Here is a 7,391-nt window from a genome sequence, read left to right on the forward strand (position 1 = left end):
CCACAGTCACTTACACTGTCACTGCTAAAACCATGTTTTGGAAAACAATCTTACTCGGCTACAAGTGATCACCAAAGAAGAAGTATGCATTTGTGTGTGCTTTGCCTGTGTGGAAGTATGAAGAATAAAACTGAGAATCTATTAGGTATTGTTAAATTTATTAACAACACATTCAAGTTCAATATAAAGCAAGGTCTCATTGGCTTTTCTGGGGGGGGGGACATTCTTGGATTTCTAGGTTCATTATTGCTTTGAAATGTGGAAAATATTTGATAAGTGTCAAAGGAAACGCTGATGAGTAATTGTGTGGGGCTGGGCATTGAAAGTGCAGGTCCTTATAAAGTTAAAATCTCTGGGGATTTTAGCTTTGTATTTTTATTTTTTATCTGCTTGGTTGAACTTTTTTTGGTCATCTGTCATGGAAATATTGAGAGCTTTTTGGATTATGTTGGCACTGAATGTGGGAAATGTAGATTCAGCAAGTCCATTGAACAAACAAACAGACCCTTATTGCCTCAAATCTAATTGTGAACACATAATAGCTAGTTTAGAAGAGGGAAACATTTTTTTGTCCAGCTCCAGCATGGGACTGGGGAAGCTTTGGCCCTCCAGATGTTGCTAGACTACAGCTCCCACCTTTCCTGACCAGTGGCCCATCCTGGTTGGGGTCGATGGGACTTGGAGACTACCAACATCTGGAGGACCACAGGTTCTCCAGCTATGCTCTAGCAGCATCATGCCCATCCTTCTTGGGTGGGTTTGGCCCTTTACCCAATAGTGCTCCTTAGTATGTACCTTTATTTGAGGACACTTGAAGCTGAGGCAAAACTTTTCCACTTCCATGACACTGGGTGCTCTTACCTCTGCTATTATGGATTCCCTGACTGGAAGGGTAGTAACAAAACCCAACCACCTTCTTTGGTTCCTCTGTTAGCAACCACATTTGATTACCAGGCAGGCCTGGATGTAGACCACAGATGGAGAACCTCAGGCCTCTCTAAATGACCTAGATTCTTCTCAAGTCACATCCCTCACCCTCCTTTGCACCCTCCTTCAGTGTTTTCGGCTGGCTGGAATATGTTTGTGAATTCGTGTAATGTTCCCTCCTTGTCTGGATGGAGGACAAAAAGGTATTTGTGAGAGAGTAGAAACTTGTCCACTGCATGAGGGTAAAATTCATATTTGTTGATCAGCGCACTTTTGCCTCTGGCCTCACCTGCCATTGGATGTGGCCCCTGGAACATTGGCTAGAGGAGATGAGGAACATTGGCTGAAAAGGTTCCCACCCTGATGCACTTCACGCAAACTTCCACAAAATGCCACATTATCAAGCCAACAACCACATCTACTGCCACCTCTCACTTCTCCTGTCCAACCAAGGACCACTGCATTGGTCTGGAGTGGGATTAAAATGGAGGAATAGCAGTGAAGACAGTGACTAGTGCTTCAGTTCTCCGGCAGGGAATGCCCTCTCACCTGGAACCATAGAGTCTCCCTTCAAATGCTGTAGTGTAATGGGTCAGTGCATCTGGCTGTTAACCAGAAGGTTAGTGGTTCGAGACCATCCAGGGATGGCTGTGGGCAAGATTCCTGCATTGCAGAGGGTTGAACTAAATGACTCCCAGGGTCCCTTCCAATTTTATGATTCTGTAAGGCTGCACACGAGTGTGGTGGCATGGCCCCTGCGAGGAATGGTACTGAAGGCAGTGAAAGACCCATGTGGTCCCACCTCAGGCATTGCTTCAGAGTATGGAGGGGGGCATCTGAACCTCCATCTAACATACCTTGCAAGGTTATTACTGTATTGCCCCAAATATAAGCCACACCTTTAAAATTGAAGGGGGGGAGAAAAAAAGAAAAAGTACCCGAATATAAGCCACTCCATTCCTCGCTGCTCTTGGCTGCATACTGGGCTGTGACGGCGGGGGGGGGAGCCACACTGCATTGCCGGTGGCCTTTCCCCTTCCTTGCTCTCTCCCTTCATGGCCTTGGGGGAGAGGATGGGGGACTACGCAAGGGGCAGGTGCCGCTTTACCATGCTCCTGGCGCTGTTTGCCCAGCGCTTCTGGCTGGCTGCATACCGTAAGGTTGAAAATATAGGCTGCACTTTAACTTTCATAGTAGGAATTGGGGGGGGGGGTGAGGCTTATATTCAGGCTAATATGGTATGTGGTTAAGAGGAGGGAAGGATCATGTAGGTCACACTAAAGTCCTTGGAAGTTATTAAGCATAATACAAAAAAAATTAATTCAATAAAAATAAAGTGGCAATGTGTGCAGGATTCTGCCTTCTGGTACTCTTAATATGTGCTTCAGAAAGCAGATCTAGTAATTATGGGCAATTGGTGGCATCTCAAAAGCTGAGAGCAGGGTAGGCAATCAGCTGAAATGGAGCAACGACTGACATGCTAAACACAGCAACACACATAGAGGAACAGGGTGGTTGGTGAATGGAACAGTGTCTTTTTTTGGTGTGTGTGTGTTTTTTAAAGAAGTTTGTCATAGATTTCTTCTAACCAGATCAGTGCTCCTGCCTAATCTACAGCCATCTAGTGGTCCCCAGTATTAACAACACCTCCAAGAAGCAAACGATTCGGCACGGTGAAAAACTTGAAATTTGTAGATGACCCCAAACTGGGAGGGGTAGCTCATGCTGCAGAAGACAGAATTGGGATTCAAGAGGACCTAAATGGATTGGAGAACTGGGCCAAAGCTAACAAAATGAACTTCAGTAGGGACAATTCAATTGACATTGCTTGCAGGGTTAAAAGAAGTTTTGTAAGGAGTAATTTATAAATTATTGTGAAGAGAATTAAGAATAGATGTACTGGAAATCTGAGTTTATAGCAATAACTATAGTAACAAAATGCATAATTAGAAAGACTTTAGAAAACCATCAGTCGAGGTTGAAGGAAGACTCAGGCTGTGGTAGCCAAAAGTTTTGAAATGATGTTTAAAAGGATGTTATGCTGGAAAATATGTGTAAAAACTAATAAAAATTATTTATATAAAATAAATTGAATTTCAGTGGGGAGAAAAGTAAGTCTTATGCACACACTGCCCAGGAATGGAACCCCTGCACAAAATGTTTGCCACCTGTATGTATGTTACATAAATTATGCAGTTTCACCACCACAGATAGCAAGACCAATAAAGTAGGGTTGCGTTTGTTTGTTTTTTGCAGCATACAAACTGCAGTAGTACGAAAGGAGCACTGCCTGCAGCAAATGCACAGAATGGAAAACGATGCCTCCTTGCATCCCTAATTGGCAGCCACTCCTGGTGTTGGCTACCCACCCCCACCCCCAACATGCTCTATTAGAAAGTACTATTTCACAACATGATGTAATTCCAGGGTGCATTGTGGGGTGGGGAGAAGCTGGTGGTGTGGACTCTGCTGTCACGAACACTATATTTTTGCCGCAGCAAAACCAATGTTTTAAATGAAATGGGGGGAGCTGCTTCTGGTAGCCTGCCACTGTCCCAACCCAAAAAATAACTTTTGGGGCAGTCTCCCCCGCCCAAAAAAACCCCAGATTTTTCATTAAAGAACCTAATTTAATCACCTTATGTTGCAGTGGAAAACTGTATTTATCTGGGGATTCTCTGCCTCAAAAGCACCACCAAAACACCAATAATATGTTCCTTGGGGGTGAAATCGTCTATAAAAATAAGCCTGCTTACTCACAGGTGGTTTGCAAAGATTCATTTAAGCCACCTTTTGGTTTCAGATGATACCACAGTTTGTGTGTCCTTTTTTTTTTTTTTTAAACTCAGGAAGATTCTGAAAGTTAATCTCTGTAGAAAAGATTGATTAGGTCAACTTAGCAAAGTGTGTGCATCTATCTATCATCTATCTATAAATGTTATAGCAGGCATGTCCAAAGTCTGTTTCGGGGGCCTAATCCGGCATGCCGGTTGGTTTAATCCGGCCCCTGTGGCAGATTACACTGGTCAACAACAAATTTGTTGTCTGCATTTTTTCAGTTGATTTAGGACGAATCTGATGTGCTGAATCCAAAAATCACATTGGTTTTGCTCAATCAGGTCAAGTTTTTGAGCTATGGCCACATGTTATTTTTTGACGTTTTTGTTCACATGTACGCTTGTGTGGAGCATTTTAGAAGAAGTTGGTGGGGGTAAAATGCCATGTCAAATAATTGTTTTGATTGGAAATGATTATTTTAATGAAAAGAAGTATTCAGGTCCGATAGTTCTGGGTGATTATGTCGAAAAGGGATCAGTTTGAAGTCATAAAACCTCGAAATCTTCCATAAATTGGTGCGGCAAAGCATAAACTTGCTTACCATGCTTATTTTGGTATTAAACGTGGTGACCAGGATAAAGCTTGGGTGCCACACATGGTGTGCAAGGCATGCACCGAGACTCTACGTGGGTGGACCAATGGCAAGAGGAGTCTGAACTTTGGAATTCCCATGGTTTGGAGGGAGCCGACAAACCATGTCACTAACTGCTACTTCTGCGCTGTTGATGTGACTGGGATCAACAGAAAGAACTGGAGCAGCCTCAAGTATCCTGATCTTCAATCAGCACGTTGTCCTGTAGCTCATTGTGATGAAATTCCAGTGTCTATCTTCGGAGAACTTCCTGACATTAGTGACGAAGATGCCTCCAGTGTTGAAGGACATGAAGAAGAAGTGGTTCTTGAAGATGATGCTCCACATCCATTTTCCCAAAAAGAGTTGAATGATCTAGTTCGCGACCTCAGCTTGTCAAAGGACTCTGCTGAACTGTTGGCATCCAGATTGAAGGAAAAAAACCTCCTCTCTGACAGTGCTCGCATCAGCTTCTTCTGCAACAGGCATCAAGAGTACCTCCGTTTTTTCTCGGAAGAGAAGGACTTGGTGTACTGTGCAGATATTGCGCAGCTTCTGCTCAAGCTTGGAGTGCAACAGTATGAACCCAAAGATTGGAGACTGTTCATTGACAGCAGAAAGCGATCACTGAAATGTGTTCTGCTACAGAACGGCAACCAGTTTGCCTCTATACCCCTGGCTCACTCGACTACACTGAAGGAGAACTATGAAGCGGTGAAGTATGTGCTGGAGAAAATTGGTTATGATCAGCATAAGTGGTTTATTTGTGTTGACCTGAAGATGGTGAACTTTTTTTTGGGACAACAGTCTGGCTTCACCAAGTACCCATGTTCTCTGTGCATGTGGGATAGTAGGGACCGTGCTCAGCATTACACGAAGAAGGACTGGCCTGTGCGGGAGGAATTGGTGCCTTGCAAAGAAAGGAACGTCATCAACGACCCTCTGGTGGACAGCAACAGTTTATGACCTACTGGCAGCCAGGAAGTGTCATTTTAAAAGTTGGACCGGAATCACCAAATCTAACCAACTGTTGTCCTCTTCAGCATAGATATGATAGTTTGTTAAGTGCTTCGGATAATTGTTTCTTTTGAATCAAATGCAAAACTTCAGTCAGTCATTATTCTTAATCTACCCCAGACCTTCAATTTTGGATTGGTAAAGCATGAGAACCATCACTGTGTTTTTTTAAAAAGGGGACTCACTGATATTTTGTCATTCTATCTGATGTTTACCTGTCAACTCATCCATTGCCCTATGCCTTTGAGGTGACTCAAAGTTCCAATGCCAGCAGCCAGTGACTAACTGGTGGGGCATGGCTGACCTTTTAGACGTCACTGAATATGAATGGCATATATATATATATATATTCTTCCCCCAGGAGGAAGCCACCATCACAATCATACATTGCCTTATCATTTTTCATTTTTTTCCACCCAAAATTATATCTGATCTGAGCTGCATGCACTTTCACATCCTTTCATCAACGTCATGAACCCACTCTTATCTATACACAGCACTCTTTCCTCTGCAGTCAGTGTGCTTGGTTGCGAGATGCTAAAGCGCTTCCTGTTTTTCTCACATATTGTGTCTTTCATATCAAAAGGGGAGCAACGTGTTCATTAAGCCAATACTTTCAATCCTTGGGTTCTTCTACTTTCTGAGAGACACTGTGGGCACTTTTAGCTGATACAGTTCTGAAATGATTTCTTGAGTTTTCCTTTTTCATCCCTCTATTGACAGTATGTCAAAGCAGAGATTCAGGTACTGGCATCCTTCTGCTTCAGTAATCTGCCAGAGATTAGGCAGGTGGGAACTGGATACTGGATCTTTTCAAGGGGAATGTCCTTCCCAGAGTCCCCCTTTGTGCTCCAGCTAAGCACCCTTTTATTTTCTCCTGCTTGACTTTTGCTGCTGGTTTTATGATCCCACTTCTTGATTTTATCTCATTCAGCTTTCTTATTATTGATGGTTGCTTCCTTCCTTGGGCTTTATAGAGATAGGTTGCGTTGGACATTGGCTGGCTGAATGAAGAAGCACAGAGGGCTCCTCTTGGAAAGTGAAGCCTACTGCAATTCCCTTTTCTACACAAACTGTTAAAGGTGCAGGAGCCCTGCCATCTCCATATGGCCACCTTACATGGACATTGGATCAAACAGGCATGAAATGCCATTATTAAATAAACAAAGAGAAGATAAGAAGGTTCCTGCTGGTTCAGATCAAAGGCCAAGTCTAGAATCCTAGTTTGCCACAGTAGCCAATAAGATGTCTCTGGAGGTGTCTACAAGCTTGATATATGAGTGCTATCCTGCTTTTGTTCCTCAGCAGCTTGTATTCAAATACTTATGAACTGAGCATGAAAGGAACACATATAGCCACTGTGAACATGTGATAGCCCTAACCTCCATGAATTTCCTCACCCCACCACCTTTTAAGCCAGTTTGTGGACTATAAAGGTAAAGGTAAAGGGACCCCTGACCATTAGGTCCAGTCGTGACCGACTCTGGGGTTGCGGCGCTCATCTCACTTTATTGGCCGAGGGAGCCGGCGTTTGTCCGCAGACAGCTTCCAGGTCACGTGGCCAGCATGACTAAGCCGCTTCTGGCGAACCAGAGCAGCGCACGGAAACGCCGTTTACCTTCCCGCTGGAGCGGTACCTATTTATCTACTTGCACTTTGACGTGCTTTCAAACTGCTAGGTGGGCAGGAGCTGGGACTGAACAACGGGAGCTCACCCCATCGCAGGGATTCGAACCGCCAACCTTCTGATCGGCAAGTCCTAGGCTCTGTGGTTTAACCCACAGCGCCACCTGCATTCTGCATTGTGGACTATGCTGGCAGCCATTTCAGCATCTGCAGCGACAGTGAGCAGCAATCATTTATCTATCAACCATAATTTATTGTACACATCTAGTTCTTTTCCAGTTCATTCCTAGTGGAGATAATTACTATAATCTATACAGTAATGGGTTCATTTAGCCTCAAAATTCTTTTGCTTAATATTCTGACTTGGGATATCCCTAGTTGAGGATGAGATCAATGAAATACATGATTAAAG

Source organism: Podarcis raffonei, chromosome 4 (genome assembly GCF_027172205.1).
Source record: "Podarcis raffonei isolate rPodRaf1 chromosome 4, rPodRaf1.pri, whole genome shotgun sequence".
In the NCBI taxonomy this organism is placed as follows: domain Eukaryota; kingdom Metazoa; phylum Chordata; class Lepidosauria; order Squamata; family Lacertidae; genus Podarcis; species Podarcis raffonei.